Source organism: Lepisosteus oculatus, chromosome 5 (assembly GCF_040954835.1).
Source record: "Lepisosteus oculatus isolate fLepOcu1 chromosome 5, fLepOcu1.hap2, whole genome shotgun sequence".
NCBI classification, from domain to species: Eukaryota; Metazoa; Chordata; class Actinopteri; order Semionotiformes; family Lepisosteidae; genus Lepisosteus; species Lepisosteus oculatus.
This window is the reverse complement of record NC_090700.1, coordinates 22361728-22369905: the sequence shown is the minus strand read 5'-3', so window position 1 is coordinate 22369905 and position 8178 is coordinate 22361728. Positions and strand designations below refer to the sequence as shown.

The window sequence follows — 8178 nt, the reverse complement described above, 5'->3', positions numbered from 1 at the left end:
CTCCATTCACTACCGCATACAGTGCAATGCGACCGAGTATTCCTGATTAAATTGTTGGATTTTAATCTTTGTGAGACATTAATATTTTATTTTTGTGTATGTGTGGCACCGTTTTCCTAGGTGTATATTTTGCAGTCACTCAAAAGTGTAATTTCTTCTAACTGATACATTACATTAAAAAAAAATGTTGCTGTTTGGCAGTTTAATTCAATCTCCGGTTATGTCGGCAATTTGAAGGTCCTGAACCGCATTAGGACCCAGAGGAAGCCTAGGAACCGCTGCAGGGGAAGCGAGATGGAACAATTTGTATGCGATACCGCTTGTCCTGCGCATTAATAGTAATACAGATAACGGTTCGGGATTCGTATCTGAAGGGGGATTAGGTTTCTTGGTGGAACCCTGATTTTGCTGGAAGATCCTTCCTTTGTTTTATCAACATTAGCTCGAAAAGTCTTCAACCTGGTCTGTTTGCACTGAGATTTGCTCTGTATCAGAAAGTTGCACAGATCTGATCAAAGCATGGAAGAGATACATTTCTAAAAAACTAGAACAGACGCATTGGGTAAGTACACTTAACATCTTTAGTTGTGTACATTGCACAGGTTGATATTGCTGGATTCCAAATCTATGATTTGGTTTGAGTACTTGTATTTATTTGGAAAGTTACATGCATTTTGTTGGACAGTTGCGCTGAAAAGGGAATATTGTGATATGCTGTACAGAAATAATGCTTTTCAAGGAGCAACATACTGAAATTAAGTTAAAAACGGATCGCGTGGTACTTTATTAATTAAGGGAACATCTGAAACACATGTTATTATTTATTTCAAAAACTGACATAATCGGATTGTGGAAGAGGGGGTATCCACTGAATGAACTGTTGTCGAAATCTGAGAGGCTCTGCAAATGTGCTTATTTCACCGCGCGCATTGAACTTTAAAAAAAAATGTTCAATGCGTTACATGTTTTAACAACCGAAAAGATTTTAGTATCAATAAAATATTCTTTGTAGCACCCTGTTGGTTTTTAAGATTTTATTTGAAGTTTTATCCCTTAATAATTACGTTTTTTATTTCATTCTATTTGCTATGGTCTCGTCTGTGGTTTACAAGAAAGCTGTCTTCTGCCCAGTACGTTGCATTTGATCTGTTACTGATATCTCTGACAAGAGATATGCTAGCTGGTGTTGTGGATACGAACTTGTAAGTAATATGCTGGGAGCATTTGCTCTGAAACCTCGCGTCGGACTATGAATTTTGCATTATTTATAAGGAATAACTCAACTGGGATCCCTCCATTCCTTTATTAGAGACTGGCCCGAGTTTGTACGCGATGCTGCTGCTTTCTGGAAACCTTATCCATCTCACTCAGTGGGATTTGGTGTTGGCTTTGAAGGTGTTAGACGCTATAAAATGCAACATATTTAATTTTAAAAGCATAACTTAGGTTTGGTTAAGTAGATACAATTATTTCTCGAGATTTTCAAAACCTTTTTTTATTACGCATGTTTTTTCATATAGATTTTTATTAATGGGCTCTGGTATCAGGTGTATAATTTACCTCATGTCTGTGCGGTATATATTACAGAACTCAGATTTATAAATACCACTGGGGGTAACAGATTCCATATCAATGCAATTTGCTCAGTGTCGGGAACGGACGAGTTTCTTTTTCAATTCTTGAAGGAATACTTTAGTCGATGTATTGAGCTTTACACATCTAACGAACGACTCAAAATAATTCTTAGGTTACCCTAGGGGCGAAGTCATACAAGACACCCGAGATGTTTTTTTCCTATTTATTTTAGTATTAAACTCGTATTTGAGTTCTTGTGCTTCAGTGTTACGCTGAGTTTCTGAAGGTCTTAATGCTGGGAACTAAAGTAATCACGCTATTTGTTTGCCATTTAAGAAATGTTACTTTTGAAAAGGTTACAAATGTAAAATATCTGACATGTTGTGCAAACCATACTTTTAACCAGATTTTTAAAGTTGCTTTTTTTAACTGATAAGAGTAAGACACTGGGTGCTAAGATACTAAGCAGGGATGAGAATGAATAGAAACCAGACCCAACACTTTTTGAAAACGATTCGCCGAGTGGTTTAGCGCAGGGAAAAAAATTATGAGCAGGTTTCTAATGATATACTGCAGGATTTTTTACGAGCGCTGTCTATGAGTTGTGGTGCTGAAAGTTTGGTCACTGTTACTTACTGGGAATGTATTGTATTGTAGCGAGATCAAAACAGTCTATTGATGCGAGATACGAGATAAGGAGCTCTTTTTTAATAATAAAGATAAAACTTAATGACAGGAATAAGTAGCACGGTAATATAGCGGACAGTTACTGTGTGTTTGCGATGTAACACAGCAGTCTATTTTACGAAAGTGAAATGTAATTTCCTTAACGACATTAACTGAAAATTAAATTAATTTCATTTAGTCGTGTTGTATATTGTACGACAAACAAATGTCTGTATGCCTCAGAACAGTCGATTTGAAGCTATTTTAATGCGTTTGGTATGTTTCATGGTGTAGTCTTCTCTGCTGGAAATTTATTATGCAAATATAGAATAGGTGAATTATCAATCCATTCATTATCGATAAACCGATTAACATTTGCTTCATGGAAACAAAGGGTGCTCCGTGTTATTACACTCTCGATGGGCTGCTTCTCCTTCTCATGGTATACTCAAACAGAGGCATAAGCACAGGGACAATATAGAGGCAGGGACACCTATTAACATAGCAATACACGTCTTTATTGGATGGGAGGAAACTAGAGTGCCCAGAGTAAACGTCCATGCTTGTATGGGTTTATTTAAGGCTCTCTAGTTTCCTATGCCAACTCCACACAGAAGTGCACAAGTCTGTGCACATGTGAGCTCAGTACCTGACAGTGTGAGGCAGCAATGCTAACTGCCATGCCACCTTACTCCCAAAAAGAGTATTAGTTGCTGACAATAAATGTAAGCATTATGCGTGTCCACCAAGTTAAAGTTGTTTTTTAATGTTGTGACAATAATTCAGAAATCGTCTAATATATGTGTGTGTGTGTAAAGTAGTATACTATATAATAATTTAAAATAGCAAACAGTGAAAAAAGGTATTTTTTTTCAATCTATAGATATCATAGGGTTTGTTCAGTATTAAAATATCCCAAAGACTTCACACATAGTAGGGTACTCACTCCATCTATTCCTAATGTTCAGCCATCATGTGCCAATAGCCTTGCTCCACACCAATTCAGGAAGAGGATTGAGAAATTCCTTTGTCAATGAGCAACCTTCAATTGGAACTTCAGTGAGGCCAGATTTCAATCCCAGGAAATGAGGGTTAACACTGATAGTCTTATGAACAATACCACAGGATTTTTATGGACCCAGGAGTCAGGACCTCAGTTTAATGTGTCATTTGAAGGATAACTCCTTCAATGTCTCCTGTCACCACAGTGACAATAGTGGATTCAAATGGAAGAGTGCCATGTACCTGTCTATCAACACCACTAATAACAGTCACATCATTTTACTTGGAAGTATTCTGCCTCACTATTGATTTAGACCAGTCTTGCTTAATTTCAGAGACCTTACAAGGAGTTAGAAGGTGGTAACATACAGAACATAACATACAGGTTGCAGTGCTGGTGTCCAAATTGTTTGACTCTTATTGAAGTAAAGATCAGGACAATACACCATCACAAAATTTTAATAGGGTTTGTATGAATTTGTGTTGTGTGTAGTTATATATCTTTTTATGATTTTATTTTCAATATAGATGCTATGTTAACAAAGTTCTCAGAAAGCCCATAGGAAAGGGTTACTAATTCTGTTCATTAAAATGTATCACTACTTTTCTGAATTAAGCAAAGTGTGACACTGGAGAATTTCTAATCTGCAGCTGTTGGCAATCTGTAGATACTGTACTTCCATATTAAACAGGTGTCCATTAAAATTAGTGTCTATTCACATATTTCCAATGTGTGAGTATACTGCTTTAAGTAGCTGACTAGCTTTCTCAAATCTTTGTGAAAATTGTTGAGTTGTAATTAATGATAAACATTCTCATGGTTTACATGTTTTCTTTTTATCTATTGTTTGAGAATATGGCTAAGGGGTAATCTGTGTTGCTTGTGTTTTGATGTTACTGTGATGTACTGTACTGTAGATGTTGTTTCTCCCTTTGATGCTATTATTGCACTCAAACTGATTGTTTGCAATCTGTCTCAAGGGTTGCATAGCCCATGGGCATTGCAAATAAAGATATGTCCTACATGATTTTGTAGTGCAATTCTGTAGTGAAGTATTAAAGGGCTTGGCAACTTTACTTTTTTGATGTTGGGGATACAGTAGCTTTATATTACATAAATGCCACTGTTGTCAATTATTATTTTTTATATCACAACATTATATCATTTCACAACATTTGAGCAACCCACAGCATCTTTAGATAGAGAACAATAAGCCTAAACGATGCAGTTAGTGTGTCTTTTTGCAGATAAGGCAATGCAATATGAGGGGAATAGGTTAGGAAAGTTCTTTGTTGTAAGTCTATTTAGAGGAGCTCTTTGGAAGTTGGACACTGACAGCAGTGGTGTTTTATATTCATTCCCAAGTTGTACATTATGCAATATTTGAAGAAGTCTCTGCAAGACTGATTGCTGACTTTGGCTCTTTGTATTCCTGCAATAGTTGATTTTCTGCTGTGGCTGTGAATTCAGCAGCAGTCTTGCGTGATGTTAAATATTCTGAATTAATTAGTGCAATTTACCTCACAGTTTTGCATCTTTCTATAATTTATTTCAGGGTGCTTTTTCATTTTGATAAAAGATGTTTAATGATTGAAGCAGTCATATGTTTCAGTTCTTCCTGCTATTAAGGGAGAAGAAAGTATTGAGAATCGCTTGAACAATTACCTTCGAAACATTAGTATACTCTGTTTGAATTCTGCATAAAAATATATGCATTTCTGTCAAAACTATGTTTAGATATTTGATTTATTTTCAGAAAAAATAATGCCTTCCTTTGTCCCTTCCAGGCTGTGGTGCTGCCCGGCTCCCTGTACCTGATGGGTCAGTTTCTGGCTCACTATGACTTTCTAAGAATAAATTGGTTATGGATGGAAGTGTTTTCAAAAGCCCAACAAATTTTAGTAAATAAGGATAACAAGTTATAACTAGAAAACAGTTTTATAAAATGTGTAAATTCTGGTAACATCACCTTTTTCGACTGTTTTTTACAATGAGAAAGTTTGCAACCAGCATTTTGCGTATAAACATTTAAGTTAATTTTAAGATTCCTGTAAATATTTACAACTTTGTGTATTTGAAATGAAACAACCAATTTAAAATATTTAAATACTCATACATATTTAAATATATTACTGTAAATACTTACTGTATATATATTTGAACCCAGTGATTTTCCCATTTTGTCTGTGTCATTCACTCACTATCCCTGGATCTGGACGATCATACTCCTTAACACTTTAAAGGAATCCTCAGTCAGAGACTGATGTTTCTGTTAATATGAAGTAAGTGTTATAATTTTTAATATTAAATAATAGATAACTGGGACTAGAAGACCCCAAAGATCTCCAAAGATTAAGGCTCAAGGATGTACATTCTTGTCAGTTCTGAGTGTGCTTTTTTCACCCAGGTTGCAATGTGTTAGTAGAGCATTCTCTTTAGAACTTTTCAACCTGTTGCCCCCACTCAGAATCGAAATCACTTTGTACTGGGACACCGTGATCATGTAGTTTCCTGTGCCTTTCAGATGACATGTAGTATATGTGAAAAAACTTTTTTTGCTGTGGATTACTCATTTTAGGAACCATGTCATAATGAATGCTAAACCTCTGCATTTGGTTCAACTCATGCTTCTGCTAAACTGTTTCTATTAGAGTTGTACTCTTCAAAATAATGAAAAGGGGCAGAAACATTTATGAATTGTAGCTCCACCTCAATCTCAAGTTTTGGCAGAAACTATTGACAAAGAAGGCTGTTTTAAAATAATCTTTAAAGAAAAAACTTAATGTTCTATTTTATCTGATGATATTTATTTTCCTTCTTAAAGATATAATCCACAGAAGAATAAGTTGTAATTTAAACAGGGTCTATCATTGTTAGCATTCAAAAGTGCTGAACAACTAGAAAATGAAAAATACAAATAAAGAAGCTTAGTTGTCAACAGTCATTTGAAGCCAACTTAAAAAGAGTGGGTCACTTACTTAGAACCCTGAATATACTGTGGTACTCATGAATGAGTTAATAACTGTCTTTACCTTTAAAGTTTATCTTGCTAACATCAGATGCTTCGTGTTCAAGGAGGCCGATTTTGATGAGTTCAGTATGAGAGAATTCTAAAACTGAATTAAATGTTACACAGTGTTTTACATGTACAACTTCTTCCAAAGTTTTCTTTTCTTTTTGCATTAGCAAAATAAAGTAATCAGTATAATTTCTACTTCCATTAACTACACTGTAGTATTTTTTATTGGCTAACCTCATTAGTCATCATTATTAGCTAATGATTTTCAGACAAGGTATGACTTAGTAAATGTCCTTTAATCACACATAAAATGATTTTGTATTTATCATTGAGCAGATGCTAACTGTGAATAGTTTTTAAATTAATAACTGAGTAGAGTATCTAAAATGTACTGTAACAAAATGTGTGTCTGTACAGAATCAACCACAATTATAATGAGCCTCATGAATTTTGGGTGCTCAGTAGTAATTTGCATATAGATATGTGGAAATGTTCTTAGGGCTAGATTTATTAAAATTAAAAACAAAAATGATTCCTTCTCTTCTCTCATCTTGGAATATGTCTGAGTGTCTGCAGTGCACAGTGCCCATAATTGGCTTTATAGCATCCAGTGTTTTTAGAAGACTGATTATGTTCATACCCTTGAGAAAGCACCTACAAATACTAACTATCCCTTATTCATTTAGACGGTACTATATTAGTGAAATTCTGCAACTGAGTGGTCAACAGTCTCTTGCTTTCCAAGAATGCCAGACCACAGGGATTCCTGATACAAAGCGTTATTCAAAGACCAGGCTGTCCTTAACCAAAATCTAAATGTGAAATTAGGATATATGCTCACAGGGGACCAGTATGAGCAATAACTAGGGGCAAGAATTGGCAATTGTTTATACAAAACAAATAAATGATTAATCATTTAAACCTTGTGTGCAGCATAACATCTTTGTTTTCCAGTTCATATCTGTACTGTTCTTTTCCAAACTATATTATTTATAATTGCAGTATCTTCAATAAGATGTAAGCTGTATTTTATCAGAAATTGCTGCTTTATTTACAGTATTATATACAGAAAAAAAAATCACTGCTAATTTTCAGAATTCCATAAGCTACTGTATGTAAATTCACATACTGTACTGTACAAAGGGACAAATGTCAAACTACTGTAGGTATCACACAAAGGAAGGTGTCATATATATGATCTCCATCTATGTTGCCCCATGTGTATGGGCTCTTTATCTAATATGTTTTTTGCACTTTTAATTGAGAATTAGAAGCATTGAGAGTAAAAAAGTGAGTTTTTGGCTATATTTGGCTATAGTAAGGAAACCAGCCTTTTTTCATTCCTAACATTCTTGTGTCATTATGCTCTATTGCAAACCCAATACCTTTAGCTCCACTATATTAATGTAGCACTATATACTGTACACATAAAGTGTAGAGTGACACATTGCTATAGTGATTTGCTGCCTCATAGCAACAGATTCAAATCAGGCCCTGGCCATTGGTCTTGGTGTAAAATGTTCTTCCCATGATTGGTCTGGTTTTCTGAAGTTAGGTTTTGTGAAATGTTGATGTTACATAGACATGTGGTTTGCGTGTTTTGTTTCAAGAAATTTAAACACATTTGAATTAAGAGTGGGACACCTGCTATGGGTTAAATTAGTCTGATAGGGTTATATGATTTGGAAAAGTATGACAGAAGTTACAAATAATATTTCTTGCTTCATAACTTCCCAGTTCCTATCATGAAAGCCAATGGGCTATTCACTTTTTCCTTCTACAAAGTTAGTCTTTTTTATTTCCATGACCTTTATTTAATATCTATAGTGGCTAGTTTCCACATGTTGTATTGGGAAACTATTAAATGTGTCACAGTATATTATACAATGCAGTTGTATTCTGCAGAACTACTTAA

At 34.8% G+C, this 8178-nt stretch overlaps 1 protein-coding gene across 2 annotated transcripts in view; it reads left to right on the top strand.

Moving 5' to 3' along the window:
- Nucleotides 1-348: 348 nt before the first annotated feature.
- Nucleotides 349-8178, top strand: part of robo1 (roundabout, axon guidance receptor, homolog 1 (Drosophila)) — a 502926-nt gene continuing 495096 nt past the window's right edge. For both annotated transcript variants that reach the window (XM_069190216.1, XM_069190212.1), the window contains exon 1: nt 349-562. The gene's annotated coding sequence lies outside the window, so the exon portion shown is untranslated. The remainder of the gene's footprint in view (nt 563-8178) is intronic.